The sequence below is a fragment of the Plutella xylostella genome, chromosome 15, assembly GCF_932276165.1.
Source record: "Plutella xylostella chromosome 15, ilPluXylo3.1, whole genome shotgun sequence".
NCBI lineage: Eukaryota > Metazoa > Arthropoda > Insecta > Lepidoptera > Plutellidae > Plutella > Plutella xylostella.
Genome location: NC_063995.1, coordinates 3,200,938 through 3,220,735, shown reverse-complemented (window position 1 = coordinate 3,220,735; position 19,798 = coordinate 3,200,938). Strand labels below are relative to the sequence as shown.

At 36.7% G+C, this 19,798-nt stretch overlaps 1 protein-coding gene across 1 annotated transcript in view; it reads left to right on the top strand.

Moving 5' to 3' along the window:
- Positions 1–19,798, top strand: part of LOC105398608 (GTPase-activating Rap/Ran-GAP domain-like protein 3) — a 75,072-nt gene that overhangs the window by 15,383 nt on the left and 39,891 nt on the right. The gene's annotated exons all lie outside the window — the stretch shown is intronic.

The window sequence follows — 19,798 nt, the reverse complement described above, 5'->3', positions numbered from 1 at the left end:
TCGCTGAGGTTAAGCTACAACTGACACGGTCAGCCATTGGATGGGTGACCAATTTCAAGTGGTGCTTTTCTGGACGTTTCCGTGCTTCGGACGGCACGTTAAGCCGTGGGTCCCGGTTGCTGCTTCGGCAGCAGTCGTTAAGCCTAGTCAGAGGCCTTCGGGTGGCTTGAAAACATCTGACAGTCGGGTTGCCCACTTACCCGACAACTCTCTCAGCACAAGCTTGCTTGTGTTGGGGTCCACCAACCCGCACTTGGCCAGCGTGGTGGACTAGGCCTAAACCCTTTCTTCATTAGAAGGAGACCCGTGCCCCAGCACTGGGGACGTAATGGGTCGTGATGATATCAAAAAAATGATTTCAAGGTTTTTGGTTTTAGTTGAGTTGCGGTTTCGCTTGCTATTTTAGTCAGCAATCGGTGAAGTCTAAAGGGCAACGGTGGCGTGCTCGAGACGAACTATCCATCATGAAATGTTGCCTCGTACGTCTAGCTGCACGTTTTACAAATTCATAACCAATCCTTTACTAATGCCCCGGCCGTCCAGGTTCTGACAAAAATGAAAATATAAAAAAGGAAGTATGTAAGTTCTATAATTATTGGTTAATATTATTATTAATACTCGTATGCGCTATATTTAGAAAAAAAAATATACCTCATATACCTACTCTTATTTAAGCATATTTATTTTATTCTAAGGATTTGTACGAATACAAGCCATGACTGTGTCAAGCAAAGTCAAGCTGTATCAGCACCTTTATATATTTTAGTTTACACTTTGGTACTTTTATATATTAACAAAAATAATATTGAACATTAAAGAAAAATACTAAATAAACACTGGCGAAAAGTGGGTGCAGCAATGCACCTCTGCCTACCCCGCAAGGGAGTACATTAGTACAAGGTGTGAGTGTTTATATTTATATATATTTATTTACTAAATAAAATTGCCACAAAGTAGGTACCAGCTAGGATTCACGAATTTCATGATGATGGTTTGTATGTTCAGTGTGAAATACGAGAACGGGCGAACACAATCTACTCGTAACACAAAGACACCCGGCTTGGTGTAAGTACGTATATTCATATTATGTCACGTGTAAGTTTGACGGAGATCCCACGATCCCTACACCTGATATAAGCCAGACACAGGCCCACATAACTTCACTCCGCTATCTAGCTCATATGTTGCAAACTTTGGACTGCCTAAATATTCATGAACAACTGTAATACGTCTAAGGTATATAGTAAGGATGTGAAGTAAACAATAAAAGAAGTAACCGTAACATTCCATATTTTACGAAAACTTTTCACAACTCCAAGTTGAATAAATAATTTTAATAAGTTAAAATGTAAATTGAGTTACAGCTTACCAAAGTATTTTCATTAGAATTTAACAGTTGGGGTTAAATAACCATACAAAGTTTACATAAAGTAAATAACTTGGGTACATCGTTAGTCAATTGTTACAATAATTTAATAATAGAGAGAAAGTTTAATTATTTATATTAAAAATTAGAAGAAACAGTAAATTGTGCAATAGACAATAGTTTGTAGGCCCGCAATGCAAGTAGATCCACTTTGACCACATCCACTAACTGCCAGTTTCTATAACTCTATCTATCCATAACTGGTAGTTACTTTCATATGATTTTGACATAATCAAAAGTAACAATCTGTCAAAATCGTATGAAAGTAACTACCAGTTATGGATAGATAGAGTTATAGAAACTGGCAGTTAGAAGTGTTATATACAAATAGTCGGGTATGTCATATAGAGTTCCCATTTTAATTGGTAGAAGACGTTATTAATATTAAGGTATAGAAATATGGCAGTGTCATTTGAAGCACTAGCTTGTGTAACACCGTTTAATCTTCTATAACGACATCAAGCACTAAATTATCCTTTGTTAAAACTTTTAAATAGGATTGAAAAAGTTTTTCAACGGAGATCAGCGGAATAAGATGGCTTTAAAAAATACTTTAGTAGGATACTATTGGAGGGATTGGATTTAATTTCGTAGATATATTTATGTAGAGATATATTAAAATTAGTAGCAACTTTAAAGGTACCAATAAAAACCGTTTAAATTGTACCAATGAATAAATTTACAAATATTCTAACCTAACTAATTGAAAATAAAAGCTAGCTTGAAAAGTGAGGTGTTAATTGTCGATATATTTCTTATGCACGGACTCTATTAGTTTATGGTTTATGAGAAATGGAATAATAATATACTCCCAATACTTAGTCTCAATAATCCAATTCCAAAAAAAAAGTTACTACCATCGTTGTCGTTTAAAAAAACGCGTAAAACACTGTAATGGACAGTATTAAAAACTTTCTGACTGTTTTTCTCGCCTAATTAGACATTTTGGAAACAGAAACTTTTTGATAAATATGCTCGAGAGAACTACCTTCCTACGCAAAATAATTTTCACCAAGAAGTTAACTACACTGTCACTACAACTGTACAACTGATTTCTAAAAAATACTTACTTTACTAACCCGAATAACCTTTTTTATAACTTTTATATGCAGTTACACCGTTTCTGGAATTATTGTCCAAAAAAGAAGCAGACATTGTGGAGAACAGAAGTTACGATCAAAGGAATAGCTTTTCTTCTTTCTTTACGGTACAAGAAAATATTCCACTGGCAACCAAAAGTTAATTCCAAAGGTATCTCGTACCGTGCCTACTTACTTATATTCAAATATAATTTATTACATATAAAATGTATATTGTTATGAAAATATGACGTAATGAAAGCAATATTGTATTGTAATACTTATTTCATAAGAAATAATAATGTGATTTATATATTTTCATCTTTTATATATTTTAACTTTTCATTATATTTATTTAAGATGGCGCTTAAATTAAATTTTATAAGATGGTACATATAATAATAATTATTATTATTTATTTCGGATATCAAGATCCATATAAAAACACACACTATACAAAAAATAATAATAGTAATTTAAAGAACATAAAAATATTAAAAACTAACTAAATACCTACACCAAAACATACTAAACTAATAATTACAAAAGGCATGCAAGTAAAAACATAGTCAAAAAAAAAAAAACAAAAAAATAAAATAAAAACAAACAAAAATTATGTGTACATAGGCTGTCTAATCTGTGCAGTTAACTAAATTGGTTCATATATCATTAACTATTTACTAATAAATGATATAATTTATATGAAAGAAACTTATAAGTGCACCTACGAGTACAGCGTGTGGTCCGGAAGACAATAATGAAACTGTCATAGAGGCAATATTCACGTTCGCACAATGTACCCATCTATAAGCATAGTGCAATCAACCTAACAAACGATCATTATCAAGGTGTGCGGAGACAAAGCTAGATGACGTCAGTAGTTACGCGCCCGGAACCCAAAGGGGTTACTCTATATTACGAAAAACAAATTTTCGGAGCACTGATGTGCGAGCTATGACTCTATTTTGTTGTATTAAACGTGCCAATTGGACTACAGCTCGCGTTGGTTCGTTTTTCGTCAGTATAGAGTAACCCTGCAGATCGTTAATCATTAGGATCATCAGCGTGACGGCGACAGTTCCACAACACCCTCATCGGGAAGTTCAAATAATACGGCCTTCTCGGCAACCTCGTCACGGCACCTGGCTGGGACGGTGGCTACCAGCCGTGAAAGTACCTGATCAAAGCATTATTCCTTTTCTCGCCTCAAGAACGATAATCGGACTGGGTTTGCTGGTAGCTTTGCTACCGTAACTTTCGTACCTACCCTAATAACATATTATTAAACTAATAAAATAAATTAAAAACATATTATGATGGAAAAAAGTGTAATACTGAAATACTGGCTGATAAAAAACGGACTGTGTCCCGACTGGCGATGACAAAGTTTTTTTTATCACTGACCTTTATAGTTTGAAAACTTCTTGCTCGACTTGGTAACCTGATATTCGAGAAAACTGCATCTAGGGAAACTACGTACCTCGATCAGATAAATAGCCCAACTACCTATAAGTAACCTACATATAATACAATTTTATTATTATTCAATTAACGCGATTAATTATAATTTATGTTTATTGGTTTAAGGATTTTCCTACGTTTAAAGACTTACATAAAACCTACCGTAATTATTAGTTTCAAGCAGAAACTACGATACGTAATTTAAAAAAATGTATGTTACGAGTGTTGAACAAGTACTTAAGATGTTATTATAGGTTAGGTGTTTAGTGTACTTATAAGATTCGTTCAAAAACACGCTAACAACAAATTTAATTAAAAAATAATTCTTTTCACGGATCAACGTCAAGCGGCCGCGAACGGGAGGTTCACGGCACGTTACACTGAAAGAGGAAAAATAGCGGGAAAACACAGCGGAATGAAAAGCCTCCCTGTGGCGACGGCGGCGGCGGCGGCGGCAGCGCGCGCTTGGAATAATAACTGCCTACCTTCACGCCAGCGGCTGACGACGCATGAGATTCACGATAAGGCCTCCCCGAGTGACGTATCAATCACCTGTTCCTTGTGATCACCCGGCGCACCCTGGACAGCCAGTGAGTGACGGCAATCTCGCTGGCTAATCCTTTTAGCCCAGCTGCGGTGTTTGTCGCCGACACGATAAGAAGATGGGCTTTGCGTTCGTGATCGCGTTGTATGTAGGTATTACGTACTGGACAATGTTAATACTTAACGTACAGATCTTTTTTTTCATACAACGTATTGGTATACATTATGGCAATTTGTCGTAATGTGATATTGTTTATCGTATCAAAATATTAATTTTTAAGGCAATAACTACGTAATGCCATAACGTATTAGTCCCTGACAGCCTGATTAGCTAATCACCCTCATAACCTATCAGCTGCCAGTAACAATGTTATAGTTATCGCAATGGGGCGATGTGACTAGGTACTACAATTATGCAACTATCATAGCTGGGGGCTGGGGAGTCACAACAATAACGAATTTTCAGAGCGTTGCTGAGCTCAACACGACTCTACCTACCTCCTATAATATGGTCTGTGTGATAACTGCCCCCTTTCGTTCGTTTTTTATCAAGCTAAAGTAACCCCCCTGAACGCAGCAGTACGATTACGTAACTGGCGGGTCATTTAACAACAGTAATTATTAATAAGTATGCAGCAAATTAAGCACACACTTAATATAATAACACGATTCAGCTATGTAATGTGAGTATTGTTGGTATACATATATGTAAATCTCGTGGCTAACTGCGTCGGTCTGCATTCCCCACCCCCTAAATACATAATATATACTCGTATCTGAAAATCCACCAATTAGAAAATTTTCATATACTCACCGATATTCCCCACATTTTCCCAGACCTACATATTATAATACTTTAGGATTACAAGATTCACTGTCTTTGTTAAGAAAGTACCAAGGTAGGTTTGCTAGTAAATAAATATTGTATTTTAAATTATATACTTAAAGGCTATAGCGAAGCATGAAGTATAGGTACTTTTACTTAGCTCTAAACAAAACATTGGATTAATTAAAAGTGAGTTGCTGTCCGCGAAAATAAAATGAAAAATTTAGGCTGAAACACCTGCACAGTTTTAAAAAACTTTTACTGCTTTTCCTAATTCTTTCTTTAAGTTTGGCTTGCAATAAGAAAAAAACTCTTTATCATTATACATACCTTTAATAATGAGATGTTACCTGTAAGTACGTAGGTACTATGGAGAGCGTTTTTTTGAGAATTTCAACAATTCGTAGATCAAAAGTTGTTTAGGATAACCCCCTCAGACTCTCCTCAGTCATCCCTTTTCGGCTCACTATACCCCTTTTGCAACGCCCTGTGTACACTCACGAGCAATCAAAAAGATCCAGTGACATATAAGCGAAAAAAAACGTAAATACCGAAAACGTAAATATTTTGTTCAAGTTTTATATTAAATGTTTTCAAAATTGGGGCCAATTGGTGTCGGCATTTCATAAGTGGAACTATTTCATTGCTCGCGAGTACATATATATCCAATAATATACCTACATGTTAGTAAGTAACATGTAGGGTGAGGTGTCGTATGGCGGCATCCGTCACACAGCCCGCGGGGGTCGTAGCGCCACCGGACACCGGCGCGTATTGACTAATGTCTACTGCAGTCTCGTACCAAGGAAATGTATATTAGGGGGGTCACTCTATACTGACGAATGAGAGCTGTCGTGCAATCAACACGTTTAATAAAACGAGATAGAGACGTGGCTCGTGGACCAGCGCAGCGAAACTTAGTTTTTTTTCTTAGAGAGTGACCCCCCAGTGTCGTCTATGTACTATCCTTCATTGCAGCATCATCGTAAGAGTTAAATTTGATGTTATGTTTACAAGGATACGATTCACAGTACGTACCAAGTGATCACTCGCACACGGACCACAATTAGGTACTGCGTTCACCTTTTTTTGGTGATAATAGAATTTGCACAATTTATGTTGGTAAAATTGACTCTAGGAAACGATATTATTTTGAATACGTTCGTATATGTTAATCTTTAGACTCAAGCTAAGATTTCATATTCTTTGAATCGTTATGTCGAATGTATATAAGTGGGCCGAAAGTACCCTGTAATACCAAATAACATAGTCGATTCGTAGCCCACTTACAGTTTGACACAGTTCCACACCTATGCGTCGGTGACGCACGTCACCACGTCAACAACCACATAAATAATTCATGATGCACAAAAACGTATTACGAAGCCGAATCTAAAGTAATAAGGTGTTTTTGGGAAGTTTCCTCCAATAAAATGACATTATGTTTGATATAGAATGTGTATCGGAAATAACCAATTCCTCAAATTAACCTCTCTTCACCCAGGTTTGGAAATATTTTACTATAAATTGAACGAAATTTCTAAAATAGTTCTATATATTTTTTCTTGTATTCCTCATTTGACCTCGTTCGGATAGCCATAAGGATTTATGAGTATCGGCCATCATTCATAAAATGACATTTATGAACTAAAAAAATATCAGAATCTCGGAAAATCAGTCTCATTCATCTCAATGACAGAACTCGAAGTTTAAATAACCAGCCAAAATTGTTAATCTCTTTTTAAGCGAGCCTTAAAAATTATGAAAGTGTTTTTAAAAGAAAACGGCCAAGTGCGAGTTTAACTCGTGCAAGCAGTGATTATGGTAGTTACTTACTTTTTTCCAGAAAACATTTGTAGTATAACTTTATACTTCATGGTATTTGTATGGAATAATAACAGTTCGTTTTTATATGCAGTTTCGGAAAAAAGTGGCTGTGACATACGGATGGACAGACAGTAAGACTGACATGACGAATTGGCAAAAACAAACCACTAAAAATAGAATTTCCCAAAAGATACTATCCGCGTATACATGGAGGCATGTCACGGGAGCGGCGTTCGGTGTTCATTTATTATCTGTGGCTCGGGATCGTAAATGTAAAGTGCCCTATATATGAATACAATTTAGATAACATTCGGTTTTTTATTTATTTTACTATCAACCATTGTTCCACATCATAGTTTAATCGATAAGGCAGGCGTATATGTATCCCTGTCTCCAAAAAGTTTAGTTACATGTCCAAATAAAACCGTATTTTACTAAAATGGTAAACATTTACCGCGTGGTTCGATACGGCGATCAAGCGATTTGCCGGCACACCGCGATCTGATAAAATAATCCCGCATTGTTCCGCAAAATTGTCCTCAATAAACTACGAAATAATGGGGCCTCTTTGTGCCGTTCCATACTTAGTTATACCTTCAGGGTTCGCAATGTAACGACTCGACTGTCTCAACTTGGAGGGTGCCAACTACCGCAATGCGAGGCTAAATCAAGTCTCAACTTATAAACTGCTACATCCTCAAGTTTCATACTTTGTGTGAAAACTTTTGAGGTTGCTTTGATAAGCTTAACTAAATAATTACTCACTTGAGTTACTGTCGTATTATAGAGTTAATGTCAGCAGCCAGTTAGGAATTTAGTAGCCCCGTAAAAAGTATTTACACACATAGAACTCTTATCAACTATTGAGTATTGTAATAATTATTTAATATATTTTATTTCTTTCCTCAATTTACGTACGCTTACGCTTGCGTAAGCTTACGCAAGCGTAATCGCAGCCACTGGAAGTTAGCTCTATAAAACACAAAATACGAAAGTTTTGTTGAAGTCCTTCCTTCTAGCTTCTAGCCTAGTAATGGAATAACAATAGTTCCAAGGTACGAATAGTGGCTGAGCATTATGAGACCACTCGGTGACACTGTAAAATACAGATAGCTCCTTTGAAATACGACTGCACTTTACACTGATTCAGCCATTTCATTTCCAAGAAGGCGCTCTATAGCAATGCAGAGTAGGTACTTATAGCACTTCCATGTAGCAGCATTCCTTATTCCTTCGACATAAATCCTCGGCGTCGGTCGTGTAGTTTCAAATGTTGGGTGTGTCAGGTCCTACCGGAGAATTCTCGCATTTCGTATGCTATTGTAATGGAAACTTCGCCCTATCACGTAGTTTATACTTGGTGCTGATATTGCGCGATTTGTACATACAGGTTTATGGGTGTGTTGCCAAACTATCTAGATACAGGAGGACTATCGACAACTCTGAAAACGATGAGGCATTAAGGAAGTTATTTGAGGAATTGGGAAGATGATGATGATAAACGAAACATGTCTGATGAGCACATTAATTAAGTATTACTCGTAATTTATGAAAAATGTGCAATGACGATTATTATAAGATGTTAAAGTTCTAACCAATGTATCTGGGTCACGATCACGATTGTAGAGTCAACATTGAAGTGAAGATTACCGCAACAACGACTTAACAATGAGGCTCAGACGGCGGCGGCGGCTGTGTAGAAAACAATTACGCATTTTATTTATCCCCAGAGATTACATCAGCCGGCGCTCCTGTATCAAAGATAATGGGCGAGACGCGCAGGTAAATTGTTTTCCGTTGTCTAAACGTTCACTTGATGACTACAAAGTACAAACTCAGAAGAATGTTCCCGTAGGTCATTGAATCGATCGCTCTCGTTACGAATCCACTTTATTTTATCGCGAGGCCAAAATCCTTTTCCTTTCTAAAATGTTTTTTAATTTGCGCGGATTATTAAAGAAAGAAAATGGCTATCATCTTATAGCTAGACGCAGATGGCGTAAGGTTCAGTTTTCAAATAGATTCAGTAGTAATAGAATTGTTCGGTGACCGACGTGACGACTCTATTCCAGAAATTCATTTATTCAATTACCGGCTTGTAGCCGCGAGTTAAGCTTTGACTTAAAATGGTTTCCGGTGGGAATATTCGTCCTTCAATATATGTATTTATAAATATATTAATTAAAATTGTATCACCAAGTGTAGGGAAGCGAAAAATAGCTGAACCGATTCGTATTTTTTACCTATATAAAACTGTAGGTATTATTTGTGAGTGTATACTTTCTCTTATTTTCCTTTTTATGGATTTTGAGGAAAACTTTTCAGAAAAAGCTCTGTAACTTCTTGCCTCCTAATCTATCAGTATTCTTGGTATATAAATTCACACAAGTTCGTCCACTTCATCGTCATTCCACATGCCGTTTTGCAACGTTTACGTTTATGAAAATCCGTATGGTCCGATACGTACGATACCGATAGGTGGACACTTACCTAATATTTCAGTAGTCTCTGAACAATATTTATTTATTTATTTATTTGATACTTTATTGCACAAATATGAAATACTAGCTGTTCCCGCGCGCTTCGCTTCGCCTTAAAAAGTTTTCCCGTGGGAATTTCGGGATAAAAAGTAGCCTATGTTCTTTCCCAGGGTCTAGACCGTATGTATACCAAATTTCATTCAAATCCGTTCAGTAGTTTTGGCGTGAAAGAGTAACAGACAGACAGACAGACAGACAGACAGACACAGCTACTTTCGCATTTATAATATTAGTTAGGATAAGTGTACAAAAGGTGGACTTAATGCTAAAAGCATTTTCTACCAATATAATTTTCAAAAGAATTTTAGATGCGGTGCAGTGGTGGCAGGGTGGTGGTGTGCGGTGCCGTGCGGTGCCGCGACACACCGGGATCAATATCAATGGACGCTCTCTGAAACAAATTAAAACTTACTAACGATGTGCTGAAGCTCAAGCCAATATGTGTGTTGTTTTCAAACAATATTCTGTATGAAGTTCTGCTTCATATGTTCTGTTTAGTAGAACTACGCTTCTACTACAGTATCTGTAGGTGGTAACAGAGTTACTTTTTGTACCTAACTCAATTTTTTTTTTTGCGAAATAAATTGGTCGAATGGAAGACGGGTGATTCAAGAGCGATAACTTTCAACTTTCTTTTATATTTAAATTATATAAATCGGTATCGAAAATAGAGCTACTGAATTTGGAAATCAATTCACGTGCCACTTTTACTGCGTACTATTGTGAGAACAATTTAACGTAGCCGTTAGCAATAAATGTAAAAACAAATTTTGCGACATAAGTCGATAGCAAAATCGTTGGGCAGTTTCGTTTTTACAACGAATATAAATGTCGAAATTCGAATTCATTGCTTTTTGTGGTCTCGATATCAAAAGGGTCGTAAATATTAAGTACGCGACAAATTAAGTGTGGTTATTCACATTGAATGTTGTTTTATTGTGTTTCATTGGCTACTTAATGGTATGCTCCATTGGTATTTAAAAGGAAGGTGAAAATTATATTGACTTTTGTAGGTGTTCACTTTTCTATGTCATATATTATACTATTTGAATGTGCCCAAATTACTTACAAACGCATGAATCACTTTAGGTGTTTTTCACCTGAGAGGTAACTCAGGTCACTCTAACGGGGTGTTCAAGACTCTTCCACACTTGTACCTAAGTTGTAACATAATATTACAAAACTTTTCCGCCCGTGGCCGTGACATTACCCTGTATCAGTAGTACCGATAGTGTGTACTTATTTTCTTACGAAAACGATCGTTACGATCCAATCCGGATAGGGACGTGGTTATGAGACCACTTTGGTCAGTAGCCTGTGTCATGGGTATAGTCACATGACACGCATCTATTTACTTAAGAGCTTACATACCATCATTAAATCATACCTAGGTAATTCTCTCAAAACATACGTCATAAATACGTAGGTACTATAAGAAAGACAGTAGTCGGTAAAGATATTGTCCTTTACATATCCATGCGCTCAAATACTAGAGTTAATTTGTTATGTAAAATTGAACATTATTTCTTGGTGTACTTTATCAGTCTTTCTATCTCCCTACTAAATTCAAAGTGGAATTTGTAAATTTATACGACAAACAGTTCATGTCTGCAATAAAACGCAGCCATCCGCTTTAGCACGGCTAGTGTGTGGTTTTATATCGTTAACGCGACGCACGCGAGGTGATTATCACCACCGCCGCCGCCGCCGCCGCGCCGCGTCTGCCACCGTCCTCGCTCCTCACTCACGAGACCAACCACTTAGTAAATAGGTGTCATACTTGTTGTAAATTGAAAATACGATCTAATGAATTTGAGTAGTACTGAAATAAATTAATGATTAAACCTAAGTGTTCACCTATTGGTATCGTACGTATCGCATAAAACGGATTGCCATAAATGTATGAAGAAACGGCGTCGGAAATGCCGATGAAGTAGACGCACTTGTGTGAATTTCTATATAAAGAATACTGAATGCAATGAATCCGATGCTGAAAGGTGGATGGCGTATGACAAAAGGCTAATCAAAGATATTTTTAGTTATGAAGGTTTTTTGGCTTATTAGTAGAAATAAGTACTTGAATTCGCATTAAATACATTGATTTAATTTTCACATTAGATCGTTTAGGCCAAAACGTTGTCTCTACCTACATGTCCTACACACACACACTACAAACATACGTGGTCGCAGTCTGAGAGCTGTGATAACAACGTTCATTGAAACTGAAACTTTCGTGTTAGTTTATATTGAACACCTCGTCTATGCCGACGCCGGCGCCATTACAATAAGAACCAAACCTTTCTACCGATCTATTATCACAATACCTGATGTTTGGCTGAGATAAATAACTAATAGTTTGTGTATCGAGAATCGTATTCCATTTAGTGGTTTACCGGAGAGGAGATTGATATAATCATAAATAGTTACAGTTATATTATGAGCAGGACTCTTGTTCCATATGAAATTACTAGGTATTAAATTATCTTCTTAGCTATAATGTGTCGCCCTAAGTACCTATGTACTTCATGTTTATGTATTTCTCATTTCAGATTCTCATAAATATTTTGCCCAGTAGTTATTTACTAGTCATTTTTATACGATTGGCAACAAAACATGTACTCTATACGGTCTACTTATACAGGGTGTATTATGTACCTATGTATAGATAATATAATGATTACGTACATTAAACAATTATAAAATCTACGAGTAAGTTTACCTACATAATATATTTTATAAATAGAACTTTATTCAAAAAGCAGTTCCTATTTACATACTTTCGTTGTACATTGTGTACTCAAACCCATTTGTACAGACTCCAGGAGACCCTATTAACTGTGATCTCTGATCTCCTTGTTAGACTTATTGTCACAAACCTGTATTTTACTATGGAAAGGCATTTAGCATTGTCAATTTGTCACAATAATAATACTAAAAAGTCCCAGTACTGAACTGAAACAACACATATTAACTTTAATGCTGTCATAACAAGGGGAAAAGCCATGTAAATTGGCATCAAACAATGGAGGCAATCACAGCAGCAGCGTTTTGACAGCATATCATTAAATTTTTATGGCTTTGCAATATCAGTAAAGCAGTACCTGGAGCTGGTACAATATTTGTATTATTTCCGCGTATCAGATCTCAGTTCAAATACAAGTAGTATACATACAGGTGTCCCGTAATGGACCATTGCTTATCCATAGATTTTTAATTTGCCAAATTTACAGAACAAAAGTGGTTTAGTCTTTCCGATGATCCACTATTTACGAGACACTCTGTATAATTATGTAATATGTGTAATGTGTGTATGTGTAATAATGTATACTAAAATGTATACAAGTGTGGACCCATTTTAACAAATTAGCGATCGCATTGGAAACGCGTTACTGAGATGAGCACGGCTGCCCATTTATATTGCACAATACATGGATCGCTTCAAGTCGGTCTCTTCACTTTCCTCCTTCGCTCCCATTTCACAGTAGGTACATTTGAAACATTACACAGTTTCAAATGCAAACACTTAATAAAATCATTGGAATTTCTTAACAGTCGGCTATTAGGTGTAAATGTATACTTAAAATTTTGTACCGTTTCAAAACCAAACTCCAGAAACTGCCAATGAAATATTGACTTGTTTCAATTCTGAAGATATAAGGTACGTAGTTACAAAACTCTGTACATACGAGTATGTTTATGGAATCGCCTTCATCTTCATCATGACCCATTACGTCCCCACTGCTGGGGCACGGGTCTCCTTCCAATGAAGGATGGGTTATCGGGGAAATCACCTTTACTAAGTAGTAAATAAGCCCAATAAGTAAATACTTATTAGTGCTTATATTAATCTGAACTGAATATAACAACAATAATGTAAAGTTCCACTTGCCATTGATGTTCCATATCCTTACTAATATTATAAATGCGAAAGTAACTGTGTCTGTCTGTCTGTCTGTCTGTCTGTTACTCTTTCACGCCAAAACTACTGAACGGATTTGAATGAAATTTGGTATACATATGGTCTAGACCCTGGGAAAGAACATAGGCTACTTTTTATCCCGGAATTCCCACGGGAAAACTTATTAAGGCGAAGCGAAGCGCGCGGGAACAGCTAGTTAATAATAATAATAAGTTTATTTTACAAAAAGAACACAGTTACAATTAATGTACAATCAGAACAAACCGTAGGTATAGAGGTACAATGGCAGAGATTATACAGTAAAAATATATGGGGTAGTAATCCCTAAACTAGGCAGAGCCTGTAACTTTGGGGATATTACTATGTTACTGGAACTTTTTCATCGCTCGTGAGGGTAGCCGGTCACTCGAGCGTACTAACACTGTTACAGCACCTCAGTAGCTCTAAGTGCAGTGGCCATTAAACTATCTTCATCTCATCTCGCACTAAGTGCACGGTAATCGAGTAAACAAACTAGTTACTACGGTTAGTGCCCGTGCTGACCCTACTTAATGGAATAATTGATATTATATGCAACTATGCAACTTTAAACGCGTATGCATAGAACTTACAGAGGGTTTGTAGAAAGGTTTGAATATTGGCGTATTACGAATTGACTTGACAAAATAAAAAATCGGTTCGTATTAAGTATATATATAGGTACAAAGGATAGGAGGTTTGTATATATAATAGTTGTGTATATAACACAATAACACAAACTGTCCCTATAAATCTTAGTTTTGTGAATAGACTATAATATAAGCGCATTAGAAGAAACATAAAAGTTTAATTTTAACAGTGTCTGTTGCAATTAGGAGGTTTGGACCGCTGCTCAGCACATTGAAACATTTGGCACTGTTTGCTGGTCGCGGGTCATTATTGCTACATAGTCGTATCTACCATTTAACTACTGGCGAGAACGTTATGTCGCTGCTAACTGCGGATCCAGTAATATAAATATACTAAGTATAATAATATACTAATTACCTAATATTCACACTTACATTTTTCACTGAACTATCCTTTAATGGCGTATATTTATTATTTGTCTAAACACATATAGTTATATATATATTTTTATTATTTCTTAATAATAACCTTGAAAATATGGTACCCTGTATGCTTAATGCAAGTTTACCTAGTGTTTACTTATGAATCCGAAATGAAGTCTTATCAGTTTTGAGTTTGACCTCTGCATTCAGAATTAGGCCAAGGTTGACTATCTAGCAATCCACAAACCCTTTTGGTCGTCGGCTCCCAAATGATACTTATTACCATAGCGGCCGCCCGCCCGGCGGAATGATGTCATCATCCCCTTACTTTTTTATTTGAATCTTTATAGACCGCAAATAAAAGGCCCAAACCATTAAAATAAATAGCTGAAGCATTTAAAATTCCGAATAACTTCATTAAAATAGGTAGGTAATTGGTTTATTGCAATAATTATTATACTTTGGTACTAATCTAATTTTCTTTATCTTTTGTGACGGCCGGCTGGAACAGTCGACTGAAGTGTCCGTCTATTGTTCACGGATCATGGATGTGCCTACAAGATGGCAAAAGGTCGTCTATTGTATCGGAATGAACATAATAAACATACCAACATGGGTTAAAAAGAATACGAAGAGGGGTTGTTTACTACCGTATTAGAGTCTAAACAGAATAACCATAAAATAACACCAAAATCATTGTTTACGCTTTCAAACATTATCCCTACTTGCGAAAAGCAGGTCCACACTGGCTAAAACTGCACACCTGCACACACGCGGGTTGAGACCAACCTCATATGTTTAAGTCATGAATTTAAGTATATTTCTCACGTACAAAGCAAACCGCAATAAGGAAAAACAGTGCAAGATGAAATTTTCCGTTTAGAAATTACACCATCAAGAACAGATGGTGCACTAATTTCCTCCAAGTCTCGAGAGGCTTTGTCCCAGGACTTCTGCCTGGCCGCCCTCGCCGGTGACACACGAGGAATATCTGACGAATGAATGTGAACCTTATTGCATTGTTGTAAAGATTGTGTGTTGCGGATTTATCGTAGTTTGAACCTTGGTGACGTGAACTTAGTAAGAATTAAATGCCACGATAGAAGGGACGATAGAGTTTATAACAGTTATTTGTACCTACTTAACTAAAAAGTGCAAAATAAACTAATGGCCAAAACATCAATATAACTGAAAAACGTAAGGGTTTCGCACCGACTTACAAACCCTTCGTAAATTCTAAAAACATGGGGAGTAGGTAAATATATCGCCCGGATACAAAGTTTGAATAGAACGGTGTATATGAATGTTTCCTGCACATGAAACACAGTGGGTACATACAACAATACGAGCTAGCAAGTTCGGTGTAGCACACACCCGGCCGCGGTAATTACCGGGCCGAACTATTCCGGTCACTGACTGCGGGAATCAAATTAGTGCTCTTCCATTGTAAGTGCTCGCCCGTGCCGCTGCGGGGTGTCCCACGTGAAGCAATATTTGTCTGTTTGCCGTCGCGGCGTCGTCGCTTTGATCACTGAGCTTAGATCATCACTTTGCTGAAAAACGAGTCTGTTTGGGTGGTCTATTCAACTTCTGAATGAACAAATGATAAATAGGCTGGTAGCTGAAAAGAGACTCAGCTCGTCATTCTGAACATCGTTAGATTTACCACTTTTGAAAATTGGTCTGTAAATTATTCAACTTCCCTTATTAAAAAATTCACGTGAGATACAAAGAGTCTTTTTTAAGTTTTATATAATGTGTCCTTTCTTCTTTCACCTTACTATTTTACCCTCTATTAAAACACTTGACAAAAAATAGTTTTTATTAGGAACTAACATAGCAATAACCACATAATACCTACGCATAATATCGAGAAAAAAACCTGATGAACACACTGGTTTCGACATTCCGCTGGGTCGGGCAATTTCGAAAAGAGAGGTGTTCAAAGTAGCCGAGTCTGGGCGAGGGTCGATATTGAATTTAAGTGAAGTTAAGAGCCATCTGTCGAGAGCGCCGCAGTAAGCGATATTTGAAAAACCTGCCCTTAACTGAGAAAGGTCAATTTAGTAGAAACGAATAACAAGATGACATCAATTTCTTGACCTCATTAGTAGTATTGAAAATATTATATCGTTGAAAGAGGTAGGTATAAGTGATGTGTACCTATTTGGCTAAATATTACTTTCGAGTGTTGGGTGAGACCGTTTTACTGATAAATGACTTGCCCTCGTAGGCATGTTTTACTAAAGATAGCCAACATTCTAACTTAAGCTACTCGGGCGGTAAACCCATTATTTCAAGGCCATTTATTCCTGAACAGTGTTTTTCCGTAAAGCATCTACACAACAAGACTTTTCGTAAATGGTCGATAGGACGGTATATAATTGAGTGGATGAATATCAAACTGCCATATGTCACGTCCACGCAAAATTTGGGAAATGGAGGTTTTTGTTTTCTCTATTATTTAATGGTCATAGAACTTGCCCCGTGATTTAATCAGTTGACTTGTGACCTTAAGAATGTATTTTAATAAACAAATCCATTATAACACTCATAGAAAGGCGTAAAAGTTAATAAACAGATTGGACTTATAGCAGTTTGATATGCCCATACAAGACTTATGCTGTTTTGATATGAGTCATAAGGACTTATAGTTGTTTGAAAAGTACTAATATCATGGGCCGGACTCAGTAAGACTAATATAGTCTATATTCTATTAAATACAATGAAGTTAATCAACCAAAATTTATCGGTAGAAAAGTACCTACCTACCGTATTATATTCTACCCGATACGGCCCTGTGTTTACTACGAAAATGCTTTGTGATTGACACGTGGGTTGGAAAAAAGGGGTTTTAAACTTACTTCGCCATAGTTTTCTGTCGTTTTTTTGCTACACTCTTCAATCTGTTCCTTTTCCGAGCTTTATCAGGGTCCACAATCACAATTTCCTCAACATTTTCATTCGTATTCGTTATAAAACACTGGGAGCACACACCACAGCCTCGAAATTCTCACCAAGACTGACGCCATGTTGAAAAAATTACGCTCTGTGATTGGCCGGAATGGACTTGTGAAAATTTGTAATGCGAAACGGTTAGACTTAAAAGGATTTGAAAAAAACTTACTTTTTTAACGGCTTTTTTCTCATGGATGCCTTGCACTTATTGGAACTTGAAGGGCATAGGCAAACTGACATTTTAACGGAGAACACGACCAAATCAAAAAGTAAATTTTTCGGGTAGGTGGACATATGGCAGTTTGATATTCATCCACTCAATTATTTAGTAGTATACACATTTCTCAATTTAGTTCGTGAATGTTTTGAGGTACTTCGTTTTTTTTCAGTTATTAGAAAAGATGCCAGAAGAATACCTACCTAATAAAATTATACCACTTACTAGCGTGAATTTTAAAGGTACCTAGGTGCTTTATGATGGAGCAGTTCTCACAATCAAATTACCTCTTCTGCGTTCACGAGATGAAACTTTTATTTTTATCATTTACTACAGAAACGGGACACGTGTGTTGAAGTAGAAACTTAATGGTTCTAGGAAGAGTGTGTGGTGTTTGCTATTCATCTGCTCTCCACTGCACTGCTCTGTGGGAAATACAGACACAATTGCTTTGTAAATTCTCCCTCCTTCCCAGTACACCGACTATAAATGAGAAAAAAGGACCTTCAATCGAAGATTGCCTCTTATTTTGATTGAACATTTCCTTCTCAACCTTTCCTCAAACGTTGCAAACTTTTTAAGGTAAACGGAAGCAGATTTTCCTTATTAATATCTCGATTCTTATGCGCCATTGAATATGTCCTTATATTCTGATCCATGGTACTACCTAACTGCCTTTATGTTAGAATGTATGTGTAAATGTTCAAAAATACTGAAATGCTTACCTATGTCGTCATTTTCTACATCTAGATTTTTTAGAAACCTTGTAACAATTTACGAAAGAGCTAGTTAGACTTAATTAGTAATTAGGTACTCCAAGAAACAGCAACTTCAAATGAAATCAACGAACTAAATATGAAACTAGCAAAGGAAACTTGTGTTAGTCGCACGTTTGCTGTAAATTTAAATATCAGTAGGTAGGTATATTATAATATTCTTTAGTACCTATAAAAATAAATGAGAAATCTTTTAGAAAGCGCATAACTCTACAACACCTGGTCCAATTTTACAATTTTTTTTAAAAAGTTCGTTGTAATCTCAGGATGGTTTTAACAGGGAGAAAAAAATCTAATAAAACTCTAAAATAGCCAACGTCTTTTGGCTTGGTTTTTTCCATATTCTATTCTATTCTATTCTATTCTCTGTGGGGGTAACAGTACCTGCACCTGGCTCTCTCGAGTGGAACCTTTGTGCATATCCCCAAGGTCTAAACTGCCTTCCTAAGCTTGGACCATTTCCCACCACGCTGGTCCACTGCGGGTTGGTGGGTTCACATATCTAGATGTGCTAAATCTAGATATGCAGGTTTCCTCACGATGTTTTCCTTCACCGTAAGAGCGATGGTATACATTGTACTTAAATTCAGAAAAGAACTCATTGGTACATGTCAGCGCCGGGATTCGAACCCGCATCTCTGGCGTGAGAAGCAGGCGCTTACCCGACTGAGCTACCACCGCTCTTTTCCACCGGTTTTTTCCATACAAACGTTAAGATAAAAATTGAACTTGAAACCTGCGTAAGTACTTGGTATATCGTTGAATCTCATAAAAAAAACGCAGAATCGTAGATTCCTTCCTCAAAGTTTAAGCAATAATAACATGTTTGTCAAATATGTTATTCCATACGTCCTTGAATACTCAACCACTGTGTGTTTTTATTAGGGATCCGGAGTCAAACGGAAAAAAATACCCTTATAGTTCGGCCATGTCGCTCTGTTTGTCTGTTCGTCCGTATCTCAAATTATGTAATCTGAATAATTACCGTGACCGACGGTTGGATGATGAAGGCCGTAGCCAAAGAGTTGTGTAACTCCTCCATAAAGGCCATGTCCAATGGACGAATATGGGCTGATGATGAGGACGCCCTCCATGATTCTTCTATAAAATTCTATCCCATTATATATTTACCTACTAGTTCAGAGAACAGTATTTCACCTACCTTTAGCATTAAGAGTTAACCTATTGTTAAAAT